This window comes from Gossypium hirsutum, chromosome A04 (assembly GCF_007990345.1).
Source record: "Gossypium hirsutum isolate 1008001.06 chromosome A04, Gossypium_hirsutum_v2.1, whole genome shotgun sequence".
NCBI lineage: Eukaryota > Viridiplantae > Streptophyta > Magnoliopsida > Malvales > Malvaceae > Gossypium > Gossypium hirsutum.
Genome location: NC_053427.1, coordinates 51,261,493 through 51,285,140, shown reverse-complemented (window position 1 = coordinate 51,285,140; position 23,648 = coordinate 51,261,493). Strand labels below are relative to the sequence as shown.

Below are 23,648 nucleotides of genomic sequence, written 5' to 3'. Positions count from 1 at the left end.
TAAAACCTACACTTAATTTCGAATTGAATTAATTAACCACATGGCCTAGCACACGGGCATGTGGCATGGCCATGTGCACAAGTCAGAGAGTTACACGGGGTCGAACACGGCCTACAGCACAGGCATGTCCCAGGGCCACATGGGCGTGTCCCTTGGACCATACAAGCGTATGAGCCCTGCACCTTGAAAAATTTTGTAATTTCACAAAAAATTCTTAGAGTTCCCGATTAAGTCTCGATTTGATTCTAATACTCGTATTGGGCCTCGAGGGTCTAATTAAAAGAAGTTTTGAATGATCTCAGTTAAGGAATAGTAATTTACATAAATTATCTGAAAAATGTTCTGAAAGTTTCGATAATGCTATGAAACCTTATTTCGACAACGGATATGAGTTAGGGGTGTTACAGGAGTTTACAGAATAATTTCATTTAATTCGTGTCATTTACTGTTCATAGCTGAAACTAATCATATTGTCCTTTAAATGGACCCTCGAGACCCAATTTAAACATTAGAATCAAGTCGAGACTAAATCAGAATCTCAGAGAATTTTTTGCAAAATTTAAATTTTTTTCCTAGGTACAGGGGTCACACACCCGTGTGATCAGGCCGTGTAGCTCACACGGCCAGGGACACGCCTGTGTCTTAGACCGTGTAACTCTCTAACTTGGGTCAGACGGCCAAGTCACACGCTTGTGTTCTAAGCCGTGTGTAGGTGTAGGAGTCACTCAGCTAAGCCACATGCCCGTGTGCCAGGCCGTGTGATCAATTCTAAGCATTGTGTTTTGACATTTAAAAGATGCAAGAGACACACGGCTAGGTCACACGCCCATGTACTACGCCGTGTGTCACACATGGCTAAGACACACGTCTGTGTCTATACCTGTGTGGACATAAATAGGCTATTTTCTAAGCCACATTTCTCACCCATATTGTCATCCACCTACACCTACACTTTTACACATTGAGAAATCATATCCAAGCATTTAAAACAAGTCCAAATCATGTTTTAAATGTGAAATAATTTCACATACAACCAATGTACCCTTAGGTACCTCAAATGACGATTTATTAACATGTTAATCTATCATTCATACTTTCCTATTTATCAAATGCATATATGCATGATCACATTCTTCAAACATGATAGATCCACTTATAAACATATCAAAATATGTCAAACACAAGCCATTCCAATGTCTAGTTTCATTTAAAACATTTACATGACATCACTTGCTAATTAACCTATACATGCCATTACAACTATAATTAATTTACCATATATACCAAGATGGGCCAATGGATAGTGTGAGTAATCTCCACCTATGCTTCCAATCCAACGAGCTTCCGAATTACTAAAAGACATGGGAAAGTAAAACAGAATAAGCATGAAATACTTAGTAAGTTCATATAACATGGTAAATAACTTACCATATATTTATATTCAAAATAAACATGCAAGGCACTATCAACCAATTTGGTTACAAGCCCTAAACACATATCTTCATCATGTTAGCCCAGTGATCGCGTGATTTGTAACAAGTAATAAATATTTATAATGAAGATCAAACCTAGACTAACTATTATCACAACAAAAAGGCAAGCGCACCTATCGAACAATAGTAATGAGGTTTAGTTAGGGGGTGTGGTCACAAGCTGAAAGAAAGGGTTAGAATCGAGATTGAATTGAAAAATTACCTAACTAGAAAAAGGGTTAACCTTCACTTGCGTACAACAGAGCTTTTTCTCAGAATATGGAATTACTAATATGTATACATAGTTTTTTTTTAAGAACAAGTTAAATAAAGAAGAAAAACATAGCTAAGCAACTTTTCCAACTCAGATCTGGACAAAAATAGGGATCAAATTAATTTGGGGGATTTCAACAATAATGGGTTAATGGTTAATATTAAGGGTAATACAAGGAATGACTTGTTAGGCTCAAGGGGGTTTACTAGGGGTTAATCGTGGAGGTAGGCTTTTCATGGCATGAGTGGGTTAATCCTAAGTGTCTTAATCATTTTGATATATCAAATCAAATGGTGTGGCCTCGACATGCATAATCAAGCAAGTTCTAGAATAATAGTTCAATACTGACGCACTCAAAGCAATAATAAAAATGAGCATGAAAAGATGAATAGATGCTCAAAAGGCTCAAAAATCTCACAAAAATTATGGCTTTTTGATGTTTAGACTTGTGAATTCTAATTCAAAGTAATACCTAGACTTGGGGAAACAACCTATGATTTTAATTTCTTAAAAATCAACTTATCATGCTTGATTCTCGAATGTCTTAAAGTTTAAATAACCAATGCATAAATTGTGACAGCCCTAAATTGACCCTAGTCGGGAAGTGGTTTCGGGACCACAAAACCGAGTTAAGAAAATAATTAAAAGTTATATTCTGTGTTTATGAAGTGAGTAAATGCATGTGTGAAAGTTTCATGCATTAATTTGATCATCTTTATGTGAATCTTTTTTTTTATATGGACTTATATGAAACTTTGTTGGAAAGTGAGAGGCTAATTTACAATGGTCTAATAGTACATGCATTGAAAGGAAGGGTTTTGCATGTCAATTTACCCATGATAAACATGGTGGCCGGCCAAGGAAGGAATATGCTCCACTAATTCAAAAATTAAAATAATTTTGTATTAACAAAGGATTTAATAATTGATATTAAAGGAATTATAGTATGGAAGGAAATAATATAATGAGAAGTGGGAGGAGAAACCAAAGTGACTCATCCTTACTCCTCCATTGCCGAAACTAGAAGAAAGAAAGAAGAAAAACTCTTGTTGAATTTCGGCTAAGGTGTTTTGATACAAAAAGGTATGTTTTATGCCACTCTTGAAAATGTATGCATAATTTGGAGGTTTGGTTTAAAAGCTACTTGAATCTTGGATTGAAGTTAGGTTATTATGAGGGTTGAATTTCGGCCTAGGAGCTTAAAATTTTTAGTAGAAGTTTTGATGACATTAGATGGATAGTTAGGTTGGATGTGTTAAATTGTTAAGTGTTCTAGCTTGAAAGTTAAGGTTAATATGGCTTATGGGGTTGCCGAATCTAGTTTAGAGAGAAAGAAAAATATATGTATTCGGATGTGCTTCAAGGAATGACATTAGGGTAGCTAGAGTCTAAGAACTTTCGGTCAAGGACTATTGTGTGAGCAAATTCGGTATAGAGGATTAATTGTTAAGTGCATTGTGTTCAATGTTTAAAGAATGGGTAGTAGCTAATTAAAGTTAAGAAGGCTGGAATTTCTTTTAAGGGAGGTGTGACCTTAACATGAACAAAATAGAATCAGCCTTAAGCTTGACTAAATGGTTCGGTTATTATTAGTTTAGAAGAAACCTATATGAAATGGTTGATATATGGTGAATTGGTAGTACTCTACTTGGGACAGCAGTAGTAAGGTGATTTTCGAAAATCGCCATAATTTGTAGGAGTTGAATTAGAAGCTGAGTGAATTATGTCATTAAAGCTTCAAGGGTCTATTTTCTTACAAAAGAAACTATAGAAACAAAGGAGTTACCGATCTAGAGATATTTGAAGTATTATGGGGCTGAGTCAAAATGACTGCCGGATTCCCTGTTCTGTTTTTAGAAAATCATTATAAATTGTACAAAAATGATTATAAGATAAAATTTATATGCTTAGACTCCTTAATGAGTCTAGTTTCAAATGAGATTAAATACAACACACTTGGAATTCTGTAAAGTGAGAAATTGGATTCGTAGTGAAGAGTGGTCAGAATAGTCAAACAGTGAAATAGGGGAAACTTTAAGAAAAATCTGGTATTGATTGGCCAAGCCTAAAATTCTGAAAATTTTATGGATGGAAGATATACGAGTCTATATTCAGGGAAAATTAACGGCAAGTGATTTGGAGTTTAGTAGCTCCAGTTATAAGTAATTTAGTAACTACTGCTCAGGAAAACAGCTCGTAGTGAATATGAGATTTTGTTGTAAACATTAATGAAAGTTTGCCGATGAATTATTTATTGATTAATATAAAGCTTGCTATAATCTATGTGTGTGAAAGTCGGATCAATATATATAATATTATTCGGAAAGTAATATTTGAATAGTCGATTAATGACTATTTTAATTTTTGTTGAACTTAAGCTCAAGAGCAAAGGGGAACTAGATCCGATAAAGGGAAGGAAAAAGTAATTGAATAGCCGTTGAAGTCGTTCGACGACATTTGAGGTAAGTCTTCGAGTAATGACCCTACTTGAATTATATTGAAATGATTAGTCATATTATGACGGATAGTCGAATGTGCATAGAGACTATGTTATAAAGCCAATTGAAATTATGCTCTTTGTGTGTGGCTATTGAGCCGAAATTTGAAAGATTTAATAAATGTTTTGTGTTTGAGCCTTAGTAACGAAGAAATGATATGGATGTGTTATGATTATTGATATATGTGTGCATGAGCATTGGAATATATCCGGGCTAAGACCCGAAGGCAATTATGCGAGTTGATATATCCGGGCTATGACCCGAAGGCAATTATGCGAGTTGATATATCCGGGCTAGGACCCGAAGGCAATTATGCGAGTTGATATATCCGGGCTAGGACCCGAAGGCAATTATGCGAGTTGATATATCCGGGCTAGGACCCGAAGGCAATTATGCGAGTTGATATATCCGGGCTAAGACCCGAAGGCAATTATGCGAGTTGATATATCCGGGCTATGACCCGAAGGCAATTATGCGAGTTGATATATCCGGGCTAAGACCCGAAGGCAATTATGCGAGTTGATATGTTCGGGCTAAGACCCGAAGGCAAATGTGTTTGCGGTTGCATTCGGTTAAATACCGAAGAAACTTGGGTTGAATGTGAGCATTTTGTGCTGTAACTAATTTAATAATTATGCTTGACCAACCCGAATGATAAGGTATGTTTGCATGTGCATTGGAAAGTCGGTTTGTTTTAAATGGTATTCGTGCGATCGGCTAACGAATTCTCGGCTTTTATAAAGGTTGATACCTTGTGTACCTATGTGGGTGAAGTGTGAAGTAAGTATGGGTATGAGAATGTGTGTTAATAAAGTGATTTAGTTAACTATGTGAATGTAATACTGTAGTCAAAGCCGATTTCATTACTTGAGACTTACTAAGCTTTAAATGCTTACCCGGTTGCTTTGGCTCTCTGTTTTATAGATTTTGCTCGTTAGCTATCGGATTCGGGATCAGCGAAGTCGAAGTCATCTACACTATCAAGCTCTTTGGTACTCTTTTAGTTGAACTCTGGATATGGCATGTATAGGACTACCCCCTATTGTTTAAGTTCTTTTGTGATGTATGTGTGTAAAGCCATGCGAAAATGGCTTGTAAAAGTGGAGTATGGCATTAGACCATTTGTGTGTATGTATGTATATATATGGTTTCTTGATGTGACTATGGTTTGAAATGGAAGTGTTGGGCTAATGATCAGCCATTGGAATGGCTAAATATGATCACATGTGGACCTATGTAGGGCAAAATCCTAGTTGGTCCATGGTGACCACAAAATAGGTAAAGTTTATCTTGAAAACAGATTTTGACAGCAACAGTGGTGTAGAATTGAAAAATCACATAAATTCGTAGGAGTGGAATTAAATAGTGAATAAATTATGTAATCGAAGCTCGATGAGTCTGTTTTCATGAGGAAGTAACGAAAAGATCATATGGGCAGTATATTAAGAGATAATCAGATTTTTGTGGGACAGAGCCAGAACGGGTTCTGGATTCCCTGCTCCGCCTTTGGAAATTCACTATAAATTGACCAGAGATAATTAGGGGTCATACCATATATGTATGGATTCCTCTCTGAGTCTAGTTTCCATAGAAACAAACGGCATCAGTATTGAAGCTCTGTGCAGAGAGATATCCCAGTCGTAATGGGAAAAGGTCAGTGTAGTCGACCCCTGTAACATGGGAGACTTTGACTAATAAACTGTACTAGTTGGCCCAACCAAAAATTCTAGAAAAAAATCCATAGGTGGGGACATGAGTCTAGCTTCAGGAAAAAATCACAAAACTGATTTTTGAGTTGTGAAACTCAAGATATGATTTTTGAAGCGACTAGTACTCAGACTGGGCAGTGTCTGGAAAAAAAAAAATTTTTTTTTTAAGTTTGTTAACATCTCGTGTCCGACTCCGGTGTCGGTCTCGGGTTCGGGGTGTTACAATTTAGTGGTATCAGAGCTACGGTTTAGTCGATTCTAGGACTACCGTAATGTGTTGGGGTCTAGCTATACATGCCATTTTATGTGATTAATTGATAGTGTGGTGATTTCTGACATTTGCAAATGTGTTTATTTATAGTAATGGATCCCGATCCCAACCGAGCGGTAGCTGATGATCTTGAGAGTGTAGCGCCTGCTCCCGCACAAGGGACAGCGCCGGTGGACTCTCAACCTAATGCGAGTAACCCGAACGATGAAGCTAGACAAGCTTTCTATAGCGTGATGAATGATTGGTTCAACCAATACATTCGAACTAATACGGCTGTTCCACAACCCCCATTCCCGACAAACACCACCCCCGCACCTACAATACCTCCGGTAACTGACCAAATAAGGTCAAATAAGCCCCCAGTTGACCGAATCCGAAAACATGGGGCTACTGAATTTAAAGCTACGGATAGCGACGATGCCGAGCAAGCTGAATTCTGGTTGGACAACACTATCCGGGTACTAGATGAGCTATCTTGTACACCCGATGAATGCCTAAAGTGTGCTATCTCCTTGCTACGTGATTCTGCCTACTATTGGTGGAGTACTCTGACTTCTGTTGTGCCCCGGGAGCAAGTAACTTGGGAGTTTTTCCAAACTGAGTTTCGGAAAAAGTATATCAGTCAGAGATTTGTTGATCAAAAACGGAAGGAATTTCTCGAGCTTAAGCAAGGTTCTATGTCAGTTACTGATTACGAGCGAAAATTTGTTAGACTTAGTAGATACGCTCGGGAATGTGTTTCGTCCGAGGCTGTTATGTGTAAACGCTTCGAAGATGGGCTGAATGAAGATATAAAAATGTTCGTTGGCATTCTTGAGATACGAGAGTTCGTAGTACTTGTCGAGCGAGCTTGTAAAGCCGAAGAGCTTAGAAAGGAAAAACAAAAAGTTGATGTGGGAACCGGGGAGTTTCGTAAAAGATTCTCGGGAAAGTCTCATCAACAGGCATCGAAGAAATTTCGAGATGATGTGGGCCGGTCTAAAAGCACTTCGGGCCTTTTTAGACGAGATCGTGATCGACCCCCTGTGGGTACACGAGGCACTTCAGTCGCCAGTGTTGGGAATGAACGTCGAGGCCGAACGGAATGTCGACATTGCGGTAAATGGCATTTGGGGAGTTGTAGATTCCATGACCGCTCCTGTTACAAGTGTGGATCAGTGGACCACTTCATTAAAGATTGCCCGAGGCTGTCTGAACAGAATGTAAATCAGAGTGGGAGACCGGGTGCTACCACTGCTCGAGGTAGATCATCTAGAAATATGGGCAATGCTAGTGGTGGTCAGAGAGGATCTAGAGATGCTACGACCGGATCCGAGGCTCGTGCACCTGCTAGAGCATATGCTATACGTGCCCGCGAGGATGCTTCATCGCCTGATGTTATTACCGGTACTTTTACTCTCTTTGATACTAACGTAATTGCTTTGATTGACCCCGGTTCTACTCATTCTTACATATGTGAAACCTTAGCATCCAGTAAGACTTTACCTATTGAGTCTACTGAGTTTGTAATTCGGGTGTCAAATCCCTTGGGTCGTTACGTGCTTGTCGACAAAGTGTGTAAGAAATGTCCCCTAGCAATTCGAGGTTCCTGTTTTCCAGCGGACTTGATGCTTTTGCCGTTTGATGAATTTGATGTTATCCTTGGGTTGGATTGGTTGACCGTGCATGATGCGGTTGTGAATTGCAAGAGCAAGACTATTGATTTGAGGTGCGCAAATAACGAAGTAGTCCGAATTAAGTCCGCGGACTTGGAGGGGATACCAGCTGTAATATCAGCAATGTTGGCACAGAAATATGTGAGAAAAGGGTGCGAAGCATACCTTGCATATGTGCTTGATGACAAAGAATTAGAAAAGAAACCCGAATCTGTGCCGGTGGTTTGTGAATACCCGGATGTTTTTCCTGAAGAATTGCCGGGTTTACCACCTGTTCGGGAGATAGAGTTTGGTATTGAGCTTATACCTGGGACTACGCCGATTTCGATAGCTCCGTATCGTATGGCACCAACTGAGTTAAAAGAGTTGAAAGCTCAGCTGCAAGAATTGACAGATAGAGGTTTCGCTCGGCCAAGTTTCTCACCTTGGGGTGCACCCGTATTGTTCGTGAAAAAGAAGGACGGAACCATGAGGTTGTGCATTGACTATCGTCAACTGAATAAAGTGACGATAAAGAATAAATACCCACTACCACGTATCGATGATTTGTTTGATCAACTAAAGGGGGCCTCAGTGTTCTCAAAAATAGATTTGAGATCGGGTTATTATCAGTTGCGGATTCGAGATTCAGACGTACCCAAAACTGCTTTCAGAACGAGGTACGGTCACTACGAATTCTTAGTGATGCCGTTTGGGCTCACTAATGCCCCGGCAGTATTTATGGATTTGATGAATCGGATCTTCAGACCATATTTGGATCGGTTCGTAGTTGTGTTCATTGATGACATCTTGGTCTATTCAAGAGATGAGACCGAACATGCTGAGCACCTGAGACTAGTGTTGCAAATTTTACGGGATAGGCAGTTATATGCTAAGTTCAGTAAGTGTGAGTTCTGGTTAAGAGAGGTTAGCTTCTTGGGTCATGTGGTATCCGCGTCGGGTATTCGAGTTGACCCGAACAAAATTTCAGCCATACTTGACTGGAAACCTCCGAGAAATGTTACTGAAGTTCGGAGCTTTTTGGGGCTCGCCGGTTATTACCGACGATTTGTGAAAGGTTTCTCGATGATAGCCACACCAATGACGAAGCTACTTCAAAAGGATGTTAAGTTCGAGTGGACGGAGAAATGTCAGAAAAGTTTCGACCAACTGAAAACTCATTTGACTGAAGCTCCAATTTTGGTGCAACCCGAATCGGGTAAAGAGTTTGTCATCTATAGTGACGCATCCCTACTTGGGTTGGGTTGCGTATTGATGCAAGAAGGTCGAGTCGTGGCCTATGCGTCGAGACAATTGAAGCCACACGAGAGGAATTATCCGACCCATGACCTCGAACTAGCTGCCATCGTATTTGCTTTAAAAATATGGCGACATTATCTGTTTGGTGAGAAGTGCCATGTATTTTCGGACCACAAAAGTCTCAAATATTTGATGACTCAACGAGACTTGAATCTGCGACAAAGACGTTGGCTTGAGTTGTTGAAAGATTACGAGCTTGTCATTGATTACCACCCGGGAAAGGCTAACGTGGTTGCGGACGCCTTAAGCCGGAAGTCATTGTTTGCTTTGCGAGCGATGAACGTGCATTTGTCTGTTCTACCAGACAATGTGTTAGTAGCTGAATTAAAAGCTAAACCATTATTGACTCACCAAATTCGTGAAGCTCAGAAAGTCGATGATGAATTGGTTGCAAAACGGGCTGAGTGTTTTCCGAACGAGGGATCAGAGTTTCAAATTGACGACGATAATTGTTTGAGGTTCAGAAATCGGTTGTGTGTTCCAAGGAATTCGGAACTCATTTCGATGATTCTGAACGAAGCCCATTGTAGCCGAATGTCAATTCACCCGGGGAGTACGAAAATGTACAACGATTTGAAACGTCAATTTTGGTGGCATGGTATGAAACGGGACATCTCCGACTTTGTTTCGAGATGTTTAATATGTCAACAAGTGAAAGCGGAACATCAAGTGCCTTCAGGATTACTCCAGCCGATCATGATACCCGAGTGGAAATGGGATCGAGTCACAATGGACTTTGTGTCCGGACTGCCCTTGTCAGCAAGTAAGAAGGATGCGATATGGGTTGTTGTCGATAGACTAACTAAGTCGGCTCACTTTATCCCCGTGCGTACGGATTTTTCATTAGATAAACTAGCTGAATTGTATGTTTCTCAGATTGTGAGATTACACGGGGTACCGATTTCTATTGTGTCGGATAGAGATCCGAGATTCACCTCGCGATTTTGGAAGAAATTGCAAGAAGCTTTGGGTACCAAGCTGCATTTTAGCACCGCTTTTCATCCACAAACAGATGGTCAATCCGAGCGGATAATTCAGATACTTGAGGATATGTTGAGATGTTGCATCCTCGAGTTCAGTAGTTCATGGGAACGGTATTTACCTTTGATTGAATTCGCTTACAACAATAGTTTTCAATCAAGTATTAAGATGGCACCTTACGAGGCTTTGTACGGTCGTAAATGCCGTACACCATTGTTTTGGACCGAGCTCGGTGAAAGCAAAATTTTCGGAGTTGATTTGATTAGAGATGCGGAACAGAAAGTAAAGGTAATCCGTGAAAGTCTGAAGATAGCCACGGATCGTCAGAAGTCGTACGCAGATTTGAAACGAAAAGACATCGAGTATCAGGTGGGAGACAAAGTGTTCCTTAAGGTTTCACCTTGGAAAAAGATACTCAGGTTTGGCCGTAAGGGCAAGTTGAGCCCAAGATTCATTGGGCCGTATGAAATATCCGAAAGAATTGGTCCAGTGGCATATAGATTGATTTTACCCCCTGAACTTGAAAGGATTCACAATGTTTTTCATGTTTCGATGCTTCGACGTTATAGATCCGATCCGTCACATGTGATTAATCCCTCGGAAGTTGAAATTCGATCTGACTTGAGTTATGAAGAAGAACCAATTCGCATCCTAGCTCGTGAAGTGAAAGAGTTGCGAAACAGAAGGGTTCCGTTAGTTAAGGTGTTATGGCTCAAACACGGGATCGAGGAAGCTACTTGGGAAACTGAGAGCTCGATGAAAGAACGATACCCAAACCTATTCACCGGTGAGTTTTTCGGGGACGAAAATTTCTTAAGTGGGGGAGAGTTGTGACAGCCCTAAATTGACCCTAGTCGGGAAGTGGTTTCGGGACCACAAAACCGAGTTAAGAAAATAATTAAAAGTTATATTCTGTGTTTATGAAGTGAGTAAATGCATGTGTGAAAGTTTCATGCATTAATTTGATCATCTTTATGTGAATCTTTTTTTTATATGGACTTATATGAAACTTTGTTGGAAAGTGAGAGGCTAATTTACAATGGTCTAATAGTACATGCATTGAAAGGAAGGGTTTTGCATGTCAATTTACCCATGATAAACATGGTGGCCGGCCAAGGAAGGAATATGCTCCACTAATTCAAAAATTAAAATAATTTTGTATTAACAAAGGATTTAATAATTGATATTAAAGGAATTATAGTATGGAAGGAAATAATATAATGAGAAGTGGGAGGAGAAACCAAAGTGACTCATCCTTACTCCTCCATTGCCGAAACTAGAAGAAAGAAAGAAGAAAAACTCTTGTTGAATTTCGGCTAAGGTGTTTTGATACAAAAAGGTATGTTTTATGCCACTCTTGAAAATGTATGCATAATTTGGAGGTTTGGTTTAAAAGCTACTTGAATCTTGGATTGAAGTTAGGTTATTATGAGGGTTGAATTTCGGCCTAGGAGCTTAAAATTTTTAGTAGAAGTTTTGATGACATTAGATGGATAGTTAGGTTGGATGTGTTAAATTGTTAAGTGTTCTAGCTTGAAAGTTAAGGTTAATATGGCTTATGGGGTTGCCGAATCTAGTTTAGAGAGAAAGAAAAATATATGTATTCGGATGTGCTTCAAGGAATGACATTAGGGTAGCTAGAGTCTAAGAACTTTCGGTCAAGGACTATTGTGTGAGCAAATTCGGTATAGAGGATTAATTGTTAAGTGCATTGTGTTCAATGTTTAAAGAATGGGTAGTAGCTAATTAAAGTTAAGAAGGCTGGAATTTCTTTTAAGGGAGGTGTGACCTTAACATGAACAAAATAGAATCAGCCTTAAGCTTGACTAAATGGTTCGGTTATTATTAGTTTAGAAGAAACCTATATGAAATGGTTGATATATGGTGAATTGGTAGTACTCTACTTGGGACAGCAGTAGTAAGGTGATTTTCGAAAATCGCCATAATTTGTAGGAGTTGAATTAGAAGCTGAGTGAATTATGTCATTAAAGCTTCAAGGGTCTATTTTCTTACAAAAGAAACTATAGAAACAAAGGAGTTACCGATCTAGAGATATTTGAAGTATTATGGGGCTGAGTCAAAATGACTGCCGGATTCCCTGTTCTGTTTTTAGAAAATCATTATAAATTGTACAAAAATGATTATAAGATAAATTTATATGCTTAGACTCCTTAATGAGTCTAGTTTCAAATGAGATTAAATACAACACACTTGGAATTCTGTAAAGTGAGAAATTGGATTCGTAGTGAAGAGTGGTCAGAATAGTCAAACAGTGAAATAGGGGAAACTTTAAGAAAAATCTGGTATTGATTGGCCAAGCCTAAAATTCTGAAAATTTTATGGATGGAAGATATACGAGTCTATATTCAGGGAAAATTAACGGCAAGTGATTTGGAGTTTAGTAGCTCCAGTTATAAGTAATTTAGTAACTACTGCTCAGGAAAACAGCTCGTAGTGAATATGAGATTTTGTTGTAAACATTAATGAAAGTTTGCCGATGAATTATTTATTGATTAATATAAAGCTTGCTATAATCTATGTGTGTGAAAGTCGGATCAATATATATAATATTATTCGGAAAGTAATATTTGAATAGTCGATTAATGACTATTTTAATTTTGTTGAACTTAAGCTCAAGAGCAAAGGGGAACTAGATCCGATAAAGGGAAGGAAAAAGTAATTGAATAGCCGTTGAAGTCGTTCGACGACATTTGAGGTAAGTCTTCGAGTAATGACCCTACTTGAATTATATTGAAATGATTAGTCATATTATGACGGATAGTCGAATGTGCATAGAGACTATGTTATAAAGCCAATTGAAATTATGCTCTTTGTGTGTGGCTATTGAGCCGAAATTTGAAAGATTTAATAAATGTTTTGTGTTTGAGCCTTAGTAACGAAGAAATGATATGGATGTGTTATGATTATTGATATATGTGTGCATGAGCATTGGAATATATCCGGGCTAAGACCCGAAGGCAATTATGCGAGTTGATATATCCGGGCTATGACCCGAAGGCAATTATGCGAGTTGATATATCCGGGCTAGGACCCGAAGGCAATTATGCGAGTTGATATATCCGGGCTAGGACCCGAAGGCAATTATGCGAGTTGATATATCCGGGCTAGACCCGAAGGCAATTATGCGAGTTGATATATCCGGGCTAAGACCCGAAGGCAATTATGCGAGTTGATATATCCGGGCTATGACCCGAAGGCAATTATGCGAGTTGATATATCCGGGCTAAGACCCGAAGGCAATTATGCGAGTTGATATGTTCGGGCTAAGACCCGAAGGCAAATGTGTTTGCGGTTGCATTCGGTTAAATACCGAAGAAACTTGGGTTGAATGTGAGCATTTTGTGCTGTAACTAATTTAATAATTATGCTTGACCAACCCGAATGATAAGGTATGTTTGCATGTGCATTGGAAAGTCGGTTTGTTTTAAATGGTATTCGTGCGATCGGCTAACGAATTCTCGGCTTTTATAAAGGTTGATACCTTGTGTACCTATGTGGGTGAAGTGTGAAGTAAGTATGGGTATGAGAATGTGTGTTAATAAAGTGATTTAGTTAACTATGTGAATGTAATACTGTAGTCAAAGCCGATTTCATTACTTGAGACTTACTAAGCTTTAAATGCTTACCCGGTTGCTTTGGCTCTCTGTTTTATAGATTTTGCTCGTTAGCTATCGGATTCGGGATCAGCGAAGTCGAAGTCATCTACACTATCAAGCTCTTTGGTACTCTTTTAGTTGAACTCTGGATATGGCATGTATAGGACTACCCCCTATTGTTTAAGTTCTTTTGTGATGTATGTGTGTAAAGCCATGCGAAAATGGCTTGTAAAAGTGGAGTATGGCATTAGACCATTTGTGTGTATGTATGTATATATATGGTTTCTTGATGTGACTATGGTTTGAAATGGAAGTGTTGGGCTAATGATCAGCCATTGGAATGGCTAAATATGATCACATGTGGACCTATGTAGGGCAAAATCCTAGTTGGTCCATGGTGACCACAAAATAGGTAAAGTTTATCTTGAAAACAGATTTTGACAGCAACAGTGGTGTAGAATTGAAAAATCACATAAATTCGTAGGAGTGGAATTAAATAGTGAATAAATTATGTAATCGAAGCTCGATGAGTCTGTTTTCATGAGGAAGTAACGAAAAGATCATATGGGCAGTATATTAAGAGATAATCAGATTTTTGTGGGACAGAGCCAGAACGGGTTCTGGATTCCCTGCTCCGCCTTTGGAAATTCACTATAAATTGACCAGAGATAATTAGGGGTCATACCATATATGTATGGATTCCTCTCTGAGTCTAGTTTCCATAGAAACAAACGGCATCAGTATTGAAGCTCTGTGCAGAGAGATATCCCAGTCGTAATGGGAAAAGGTCAGTGTAGTCGACCCCTGTAACATGGGAGACTTTGACTAATAAACTGTACTAGTTGGCCCAACCAAAAATTCTAGAAAAAAATCCATAGGTGGGGACATGAGTCTAGCTTCAGGAAAAAATCACAAAACTGATTTTTGAGTTGTGAAACTCAAGATATGATTTTTGAAGCGACTAGTACTCAGACTGGGCAGTGTCTGGAAAAAAAAAATTTTTTTTTTTAAGTTTGTTAACATCTCGTGTCCGACTCCGGTGTCGGTCTCGGGTTCGGGGTGTTACATAAATCCCTATGTTTTAATTCAAGATATATCAATCAAAATCATAAATCAATTAAAAATTATCCTAAATATGATATGAGAGTTTTTTATGAGAACAAGGTGATTATTCAGGGATTTTTTTCTGATAGTGAAATAAATACCCCCCACACTTAAGATGGCCCTCAATGTACAAAGATAGATGTTAGAGAATAAAAATAAGATAGGGAGAGAAGTGAAACTTCCTGTATGATGAATTCCTCAAACTTAGAGTTTTGGAGAGTGATCGGTTTGAGAGTGGAGGAGGATACTCCGGCAGTCGTAAAGGTTCATTAGGCCATAAGTCCTATGCCAAAAGAATATTATATCTAGTGGTAGCTATGGTCGTGGTCGAGCAGGACATGGCAGTCGTGGAGAACCTTCCCCGATGGAGTTGTAGTTCCTATATGATGATGAGCTTAGGAGTTCTATATAACTGTGATAAAATCAGGAACTTTTTAGGAGATATTAGGAAGTATAAGGATTCGAAAAGAAATAACCAAAATAAAGAATAAAAATAAAATTCTAAAATCTACTAAAAATAATAGAAATAGTTTCAATAATAAGTAAAAAAAAAGAAAATAATAAATAAATATTTCTAAACATCTTCATCGCTAGATGGTTCGCGAGGCGGGACTGGCGATGAGATGGGAAGGTGCTGACAACTCTGCTGTAGAGTAGCATCAATGTTGTCAAATTGTTGAAAACACTAAAGCTTGAATCAGGTGAGGTGCTCAGAGATGTTAGCATATGAAGCTGCCACATAAACTGGACGAGAAGGTGGTGGTGGCTGAGAATAGGGATCAGGGAGATTTCGACTAGGGCTTTGGAAAGGAATAGGAAAACGAACAGTTATTTGCTTATATAGGGGAGGGCCACACGGCCTAGGGCCACGCCCGTGTCCTTATGAGGTTGAGCCCGTGTGTTTCGAATTTTGCAATTTTAGTTCGTGCTTGGCTACTATCTCACGCCCGTGTTTCTTGGGCGTGTGTGGTACACAGCCATATGGCACGGTCATGCCTAGCTGTGTTCGCTTCTCCCCCGCCCATGTTAAGGTACCACGCCCGTGTATTTTTGTCCACGACTTAATGGCACGGGCGTGTCTCACGCCCGTGTCGAAGAAACAGAATCGAGCCTTGTCTCTAGCACGCCCGTGGGTTTCTATTCCCACGCCCGTGTGTGTATCAAATTCACCCATGGCCATGTCGCATGGCCGTGGGGATTTATCGCATTTCGTGTTTTGGGGAAATCATTTACCCTATTTTCGCACGGTCATATCTCATGGCCGTGTTTCCCTCCGTGTTGGTTTACACGGCTGTAAGCATGACCGTGTTACAAGCCGTGTGGTGCTAGGAATATGTGCTTCAAATACTCTGTTAGTGACCTAAATGTTTAAAATTTGAATTTGAAATAATTTAAAATGGTTAGTACTCGGGTTGCCTCCCAAAAAATGCTTGTTTATAGTATAAGCTCGACTGTTACCTTGTTAGTATACTCAGGGCGGTTTGTGGAGTCGTAGCTCCTCTCCATCGAATTTAAAATCCTCACCATTATAAAGTTTGAGACGTTGTCCGTTTACTTTGAAAGTACCATATGATGGGTGATTTACCTCTATCGTGCCATATGGATGAACAGATTGAATTACGAAGGGTCCTGGCCATCGTGATTTTAGTTTCCCGGGAAACAATTTGAGTCTTAAGTTGTATAGTAAGACAAGATCCCCAACTTCAAAATGTTTCCGTTGTTTTAAACAAACATCATGGCACCGCTTTTTTACTTCCTTATATAGGCATGAATTTTCGTATGCATTGGCTCGCCATTCATCTAGTTCTTTCAGCTGCATCAGCCTATTTTTTCTGCAAGTTCAGGATCAAGGTTTAGAAATTTAATAGCCCAAAAAGCTTTATGCTCTAGTTCGAATGGAAGATGACAACTTTTGCCATAAACAAGTCTGTAAGGTGATGTCCCTATAGAAGTCTTAAAAGCGATTCTGTAAGCCAATAAGGCATCGTCTATTTTTGTTGCCCAGTCTTTTCTGTTTGATTCTACCATTTTTTCAAGGTTCCGTTTGAGTTCTCAGTTTGCTACTTCAGCTTGTCCATTAGTTTGAGGATGGTATGGGGTGGACGTTCTATGATGAACTCCATATTTCTTGAGGGTTTTTTCAAATTGGGTATTACAAAAATGAGTGCCCCTGTCGCTGATAATTGCTCTAGGTGTTCCGAACTCGAAAAGAGTTTTTAAGGAAACGTACTACCACTCTAGCATCATTAGTAGGTAGAGCTTGAGCTTCTACCCATTTGGACATGTAGTCAACTACTACTAAGATATATTTATTTCCAAATGAACTGGGGAATGGGCCCATGAAATCGATACCCCACACATCAAATATTTCACAAGAAAGCATATAGTTTTGAGTCATTTCATCAAGTTTAGATATGTGACCTGTCCGTTGGCATTTGTCACATAAAGTAACATACCTGATAGTGTCTTTGAATAACGAAGGCTAATAAAAACCTGATTCAAGTATTTTGTGTGCGGTCTTTGTTCCACTATAGTGCCCTCCGGTTGGCCCTGAGTGGTAGTGTTCCAATATTTTTGATATTTCTAATCCTGTAACGCATCTTCTAATGACTTGATCTGCACATCTGTGAAACAGAAACGGATCGTCCCAAAAGTAGTTTTTTACATCATTAAAGAATCGCTTCTTTTGCTGGTGTGTTAACCCTTTTAGGATAATGTTAGCAGCTAAAAATTCACGATGTCTGCAAACCAAGGTACCTCGGAGTCAGATATAGCGAAAAATTGTTCTTTAGGGAACGAATCATTTATTTCAACGTCATCTAGTTCTCTGGTATTAGTTTTCTCGAGCCTAGATAGATGGTCAACCGCTAGATTTTCAGATCCTTTCTTGTCTTGAATTTCCAAGTCAAATTCCTACAAAAGGAGAATCCATCAGATGAGTCGAGGTTTTGCATCGGTTTTAGTTAAAAGATAGCGAAGGGCAGAATGGTCAGTGTAAACAACAACTTTAGACAATATGAGATATGATCTAAATTTATCAAAAGCGAAAACCACAGCTAGCAACTCTTTTTCCGTAGTAGTATAGTTTTCTTGTGCAGCCGTTAAGGTTTTGCTGGCGTAATAGATAGGTTGAAAATGCTTATCTCTTCGCTGTCCCAGTACTGCACCTACTGCAAAATTACTCGCATCACACATTAGTTCAAATGGCAAGTTCCAATCAGGTGCAATTATAATTGGAGCATTAATTAATTTATCCTTTAGAGTATTAAATGCTTCTAAACATTCCTGATTGAAGTTAAAAGGTATATCTTTTTCTAGCAATTTAGTTAAAGGCTTAGCTATTTTAGAAAAATCCTTTAATGAATCTTCTATAAAAACCAGCATGTCCTAAAAAACTTCTAATAGCCTTAACTGAACTAGGAGGTGGTAATTTCTCGATTGTTTCTACTTTAGATTTATCCACCTTAATCCCTTTACTAGAAATTTTATGCCCTAGTACAATACTTTCTTGAACCATGTAGTGGCATTTCTCCCAGTTAAGCACAAGGTTTGTTTCTTCACATCTTATTAAAACTTGTTTTAAATTTTTAAGGCAAAGATGGAAAGAGTTACCGAATACTGAAAAATCATCCATGAAGACTTCCATGATATCTTCTACGAGTTCGTCGAATATAGCTATCATACAGCGCTGAAAAGTAGCAGGGGCATTACATACTCCAAAAGGCATTCTACGATAAGTGAACGTACCATATGGGCATGTGAATGTCGTCTTTTCTTGATCTTCAGGAGCTATTGGGATTTGGAAGTAACCAGAGAGCACGTCTAGGAAGCAGTAATACATGTGTCCGGATAATCTTTCTAACATTTGGTCAATGAATGGTAAGGGAAAGTGATCTTTTCTTGTGGAGTCATTTAGTTTCCTGTAGTCTATGCAAACTCTCCATCCTGTAACCGTTCTTGTTGGGATTAGCTTATTTTTTTCGTTGGTCACAACCGTTATGTCTCCTTTCTTGGGGACAACCTGCACTGGACTTACCCAAGAACTGTCAGAAATAGGATAAATAATTCCAACATCTAGAAGTTTAATTACCTCGACTTTTACAACTTCCTTCATGTTGGGGTTCAGACGTCTTTGAGCTTGCACACATGGTTTGTATTCATTTTCCATTAAAATTTTGTGGGTGCAAAAAGAAGGACTGATTCCTTTGATGTCCAAAATTTTCCAAGCTATGGCCTTCTTATGTTCTTTTAATACTTGGATTAATTCCTCTTTCTCCTTGGGTTGCAAATTAGAAGCAATAATAACTGGTAATGTAGAATTATTTCCAAGGAATGCATATTCTAAATGGTTTGGTAATTGTTTAAGTTCCAGTTTGGGAGGCTCCTCAATCGAGGGTTTTTGCTTAAGTTCATCGTTGATCTTAATGCCCTCGTATTCTACTTTTCATGACGGATGGTTATTAGCTTCCTCACCTATCTCCTCGTCTTGAGCTGGACACGGCTCTGTCATCTCCTCCTGTACAATTTCCTGAAAAGAATCTTGAGTAATATGATCAATAGAGTCAATGAAATAACATGAACCATCTTGTTCCCTAGAAAATCTCATAGCATCATAAATTTCAAAGATCATTTCCTCATCACCTAATATAAGGACCAATTTACCGTCACCCACGTCAATCACGGCTCTAGCAGTGACTAGGAATGGGTGCCCTAAAATTAAGGGTACTTCCACATCTTCATCCATGTCAAGCACAACAAAATCAACAGGGAATATAAATTTATCTACTTTTATGAGTACATCTTTTATAATACCCTTGGGATATTTAACAGATCTATCGGCTAATTGAATACTCATCCTAGTGGGTTTAGGTTCCCCAAAGACCAAGCTGTTTGAACATTTTATAGCGCATTAAATTAATACTAGTGCCTAAATTAGCTAGTGCTTTTTCAATATTAAGATTACCAACTAAGCTAGGGATAGTAAAACTTCTTGGATCTTTTAGTTTGGTTGGGAGCTTATTTTGGAGTATGGCAGAGCATTGCTCGTTGAGTTCTACTGTAGATAAGTCCTCAAACTTCCTTTTATTTGTTAAAAGCTCCTTCAAAAATTTTGCGTATGTAGGCATCTGCGAGATAGCTTCAACAAAAGGTAAATTGATATGTAATTGCTTAAAAAGTTCAAGAAAATTACCGAATTGTGCATCAATGCGATCTCTTTTTAATTTTGCTGGATATGGAACCGGTGGTGAATATTCCTCCGGTCCTAGTTTGTCACTATTTTCGGGTTTTTCTTCCCTCCTTTCACTTTCCACGGTTTCTTGTGCTAACTTATTTTCGAATTCCGCTAACACTTTCCCACTCCTTAATGTAACTACTTTGACATGCTCTCTTTATTTGGTATTACTAAGTAAATTTCCTGGTGGTCTTTTCGAGATTAGTTTAGAAAGCTGGCTTATCTGAGTTTCGAGTCCTTGGATCGATGCTTGTTGATTCTTAAGTGCTGTCTCAGTATTTTGAAAACAGGTTTCGGATACTGATATGAATTTTGAGAGCATCTCTTCAAGGTTTGGCTTCTTCTATTGTTGATAAGGTGGCTGTTGAAAACCTTGAGGATTTTGTGGCTTTGGATTTCCTTGACCTCCCCAGGAAAAATTTGGGTGGTTCCTCCAACCTACATTATAAGTATTACTGTATGGGTTATTTTGAGATCTAAAGTTATTATTACCCATATAGTTGAGTTGTTCTTATTTAGTTGTAGGATTGAAGGATTAGTATTCTATATGCACACCTCCTCCTCTTGAGTCACACCTTATTACTAGATGCACCTGCGTAGAACCAAGAAAACTATCAATCTTTTCATTGAGAAGTTCTTCCTGATTAGAGATCATGGTGACTGAATCGATGTTATAGACAGCGGCTATTTTCATTGGCTATGTCCTCATAACTTTCCACTGATAGTTATTCAGTGACATCTCCTCTATAAATTCGTAGGCATCTTTTGGTGTTTTATTGTTGATGGTTCTGCCAGCAGCTGCGTCAACCATTTGCCGAGTCGAGGGATTCAGACCATTGTGGAATGTTTGTACTTGAAGCCAAAGTGGTAACTCATGGTGAGGGCACCTTCTCAATAAGTCCTTGTATCTCTCCCATGCATCGTAAAGTGTTTCTAAGTCCATCTGCACAAAAGAAGAAATATCATTACATAATTTAGTCGTTTTAGCCGGCGAAAAATATTTTAGTAAAAATTTCTCGGTCATTTGTTCCCAAGTAGTGATAGACCCTCGTGGTAACGAGTGCAACCACTGTTTAGCTTTGTTTCTCAGTGAAAAGGGAAATAACCGAAGACGAATGGCATCATCAGAAACGCCATTGATTTTGAATGTATCACAAAATTCAAGAAAATTTGCCAAGTGCGTGTTGGGATCCTCATTCTGCAAACCATCAAACTGAACAAACTACTGTATCATCTGAATTGTGTTAGGTTTTAGTTCGAAATTATTCGCAGTAATAGCAGGTCTAACTATACTAGACTCTGTTCCTGTTAAAGAAAGTTTAGCATAGTCATACATAGTATGTGGAGTAGGATTTTGATTAGCTGCAATTGCCGGAGGCAACTGATCGCCTGGGTTTTCAGCCATCTCGTCGGTTGGGGTTTGAGTATCGTCTTCTCGTTTGTTCACCGTGTCTCATAAACTACACCTTATTTCTCTTTGATTTCTACGAACTGTGTGATCGATTTCTTCATCAAAAAGTAGTGGACCTAATGGGTTTCCTCTAGTCATAAACTATAAAAAAACATGCCAAGAGAGAGAAAAAGTAAATCACTAAATAATAAAATAAAATAAAATTTCAAGAAAAATAAATGGCTAAAGTAATAAAAAATTAGTGTTCCTAATATTTCAGTTCCCCGGAAACGGCGCCAAAAACTTGATTGCGTGATTCGTAACAAGTAATAAATATTTATAATGAAGATCAAACCTAGACTAACTATTATCACGACGAAAAGGCAAGCGCACCTATCGAACAATAGTATAGTAATGGCAAGACTGGGATATCGTACCCAAGGGAACCAAAAGTACTAGTAATAATTATCTTTTTATTATCTAGCCCAAGAATAAAAGGGGTTTGTTTTAATTTACTAATTATTTAAACTAAGAACGCATAGAGAAAAGAATTGGGGAATTGCTTTTGGGAAAATCGATTAACTTGAGACAATACCTAAGGAAAAATCCACCTAGACTTTACTTGTTATTCTAGCTCTGAACTGGACGATTTATTCATTTAACTTGTTCCGTTGAGATCTCTAAGTTATGTTATTATCCCTATTCAAGACTAATAACGTCTAATCCCTAGATTGAATAACCGAGACTTTTCTCTAATTAACACTCTAGGGTTGCATTAACTCGATCTATGGATCCCCTTATTAGGTTTCACCCTAATCCAGCAAAATCTTATCACCCTATTTCTATGCGCGCAATCAACTCCGCTTAATTATGGCAGATGTACTCTTAGACAGGGTCTATTCCTCCTTTGATTAAGAGCGTGTCTTGAATCAGTATCCTGGGATATCAAAACAAGAATTAAGAACACATAATTAAGAACAAGTTAAATATTTATCATACGATTCAGAAAATAATAACAAGATTCGTCTTAGGTTTCATTTACCTTAGGTATTTAGGGGATTTAGTTCAAAACTAAATAAGAAAACATCTGAGCGGATAATTCAAATACTCGAGGATATGTTGAGATGTTGTGTTTTAGAGTTTTGTGGCTCATGGGAAAGATATCTGCCTTTGATCGAATTCGCTTACAACAATAGTTTTCAGTCAAGCATTAAGATGGCACCTTACGAGGCTTTATACGATCGTAAATGCCGGACCCCATTATTTTGGACTGAACTTAGTGAAAGTAAGATCCTTGGGGTTGATTTGATTAAGGATGCCGAGCAGAAAGTCCGAGTAATTCGCGAAAGTTTGAAAGCCGCTTCGGATCGTCAAAAGTCGTATGCGGATTTGAAAAGAAAAGACATTGAATATCAGGTCGGAGACAAAGTATTTCTCAAAGTTTCACCCTGGAAGAAGGTGCTTAGATTTGGTCGTAAGGGCAAACTAAGTCTGAGGTTCATCGGTCTGTATGAGGTATCCGAACGAGTTGGACCAGTTGCATACCGATTAATTTTAACGCCTGAGCTTGAAAAGATTCACAACGTTTTCCATGTCTCGATGCTTCGACGATATAGGTCTGACCCGTCGCACGTAATCACTCCATCTGAGATCGAGATTCAGCCTAACTTGAGTTATGAAGAAGAGCCGGTTCGCATTTTGATGCGTGAAGTAAAAGAGTTGCGAAATAAGAAAATCCCATTAGTGAAGGTGTTGTGGCATAAACACGGAATCGAAGAAGCCACTTGGGAACTTGAGGACTCTATGAAGGATCGATATCCTAAATTTTTCACTGGTAAGATTTTCGGGGACGAAAATTCCTTATGTGGGGGAGAGTTGTGACAGCCCTAATTTGACCCTAGTCGGAATGTGGTTTCGGGACCACAAAACTGAGTCATAAAATTTAGTTAAAATTTTATTTGCATATCTTATATGTGTGATAGTACTTGTATAAAAATTTGATGTTTTAATTTTATCTTAGGAATGTGAATTTTGCTTGAAAGGATCTAGTTGAGAGACTTAGAAAATTATGATAGGTAAATAAGTAAGGACCAAATAGTATTAAAATAGGAAAGTTTGGGTTTGCATGTCAAAGTGCCCAATTCA

The 23,648-nt window shown here is 38.5% G+C and overlaps 1 non-coding gene across 1 annotated transcript; it reads left to right on the top strand.

Annotated features, from left to right (window-relative positions):
- Nucleotides 1-20,982: 20,982 nt before the first annotated feature.
- Nucleotides 20,983-21,089, top strand: LOC121228446 (small nucleolar RNA R71). The gene has a single exon (XR_005926022.1). It is a non-coding gene; the product is annotated as a small nucleolar RNA R71 (small nucleolar RNA).
- Nucleotides 21,090-23,648: the final 2,559 nt, after the last annotated feature.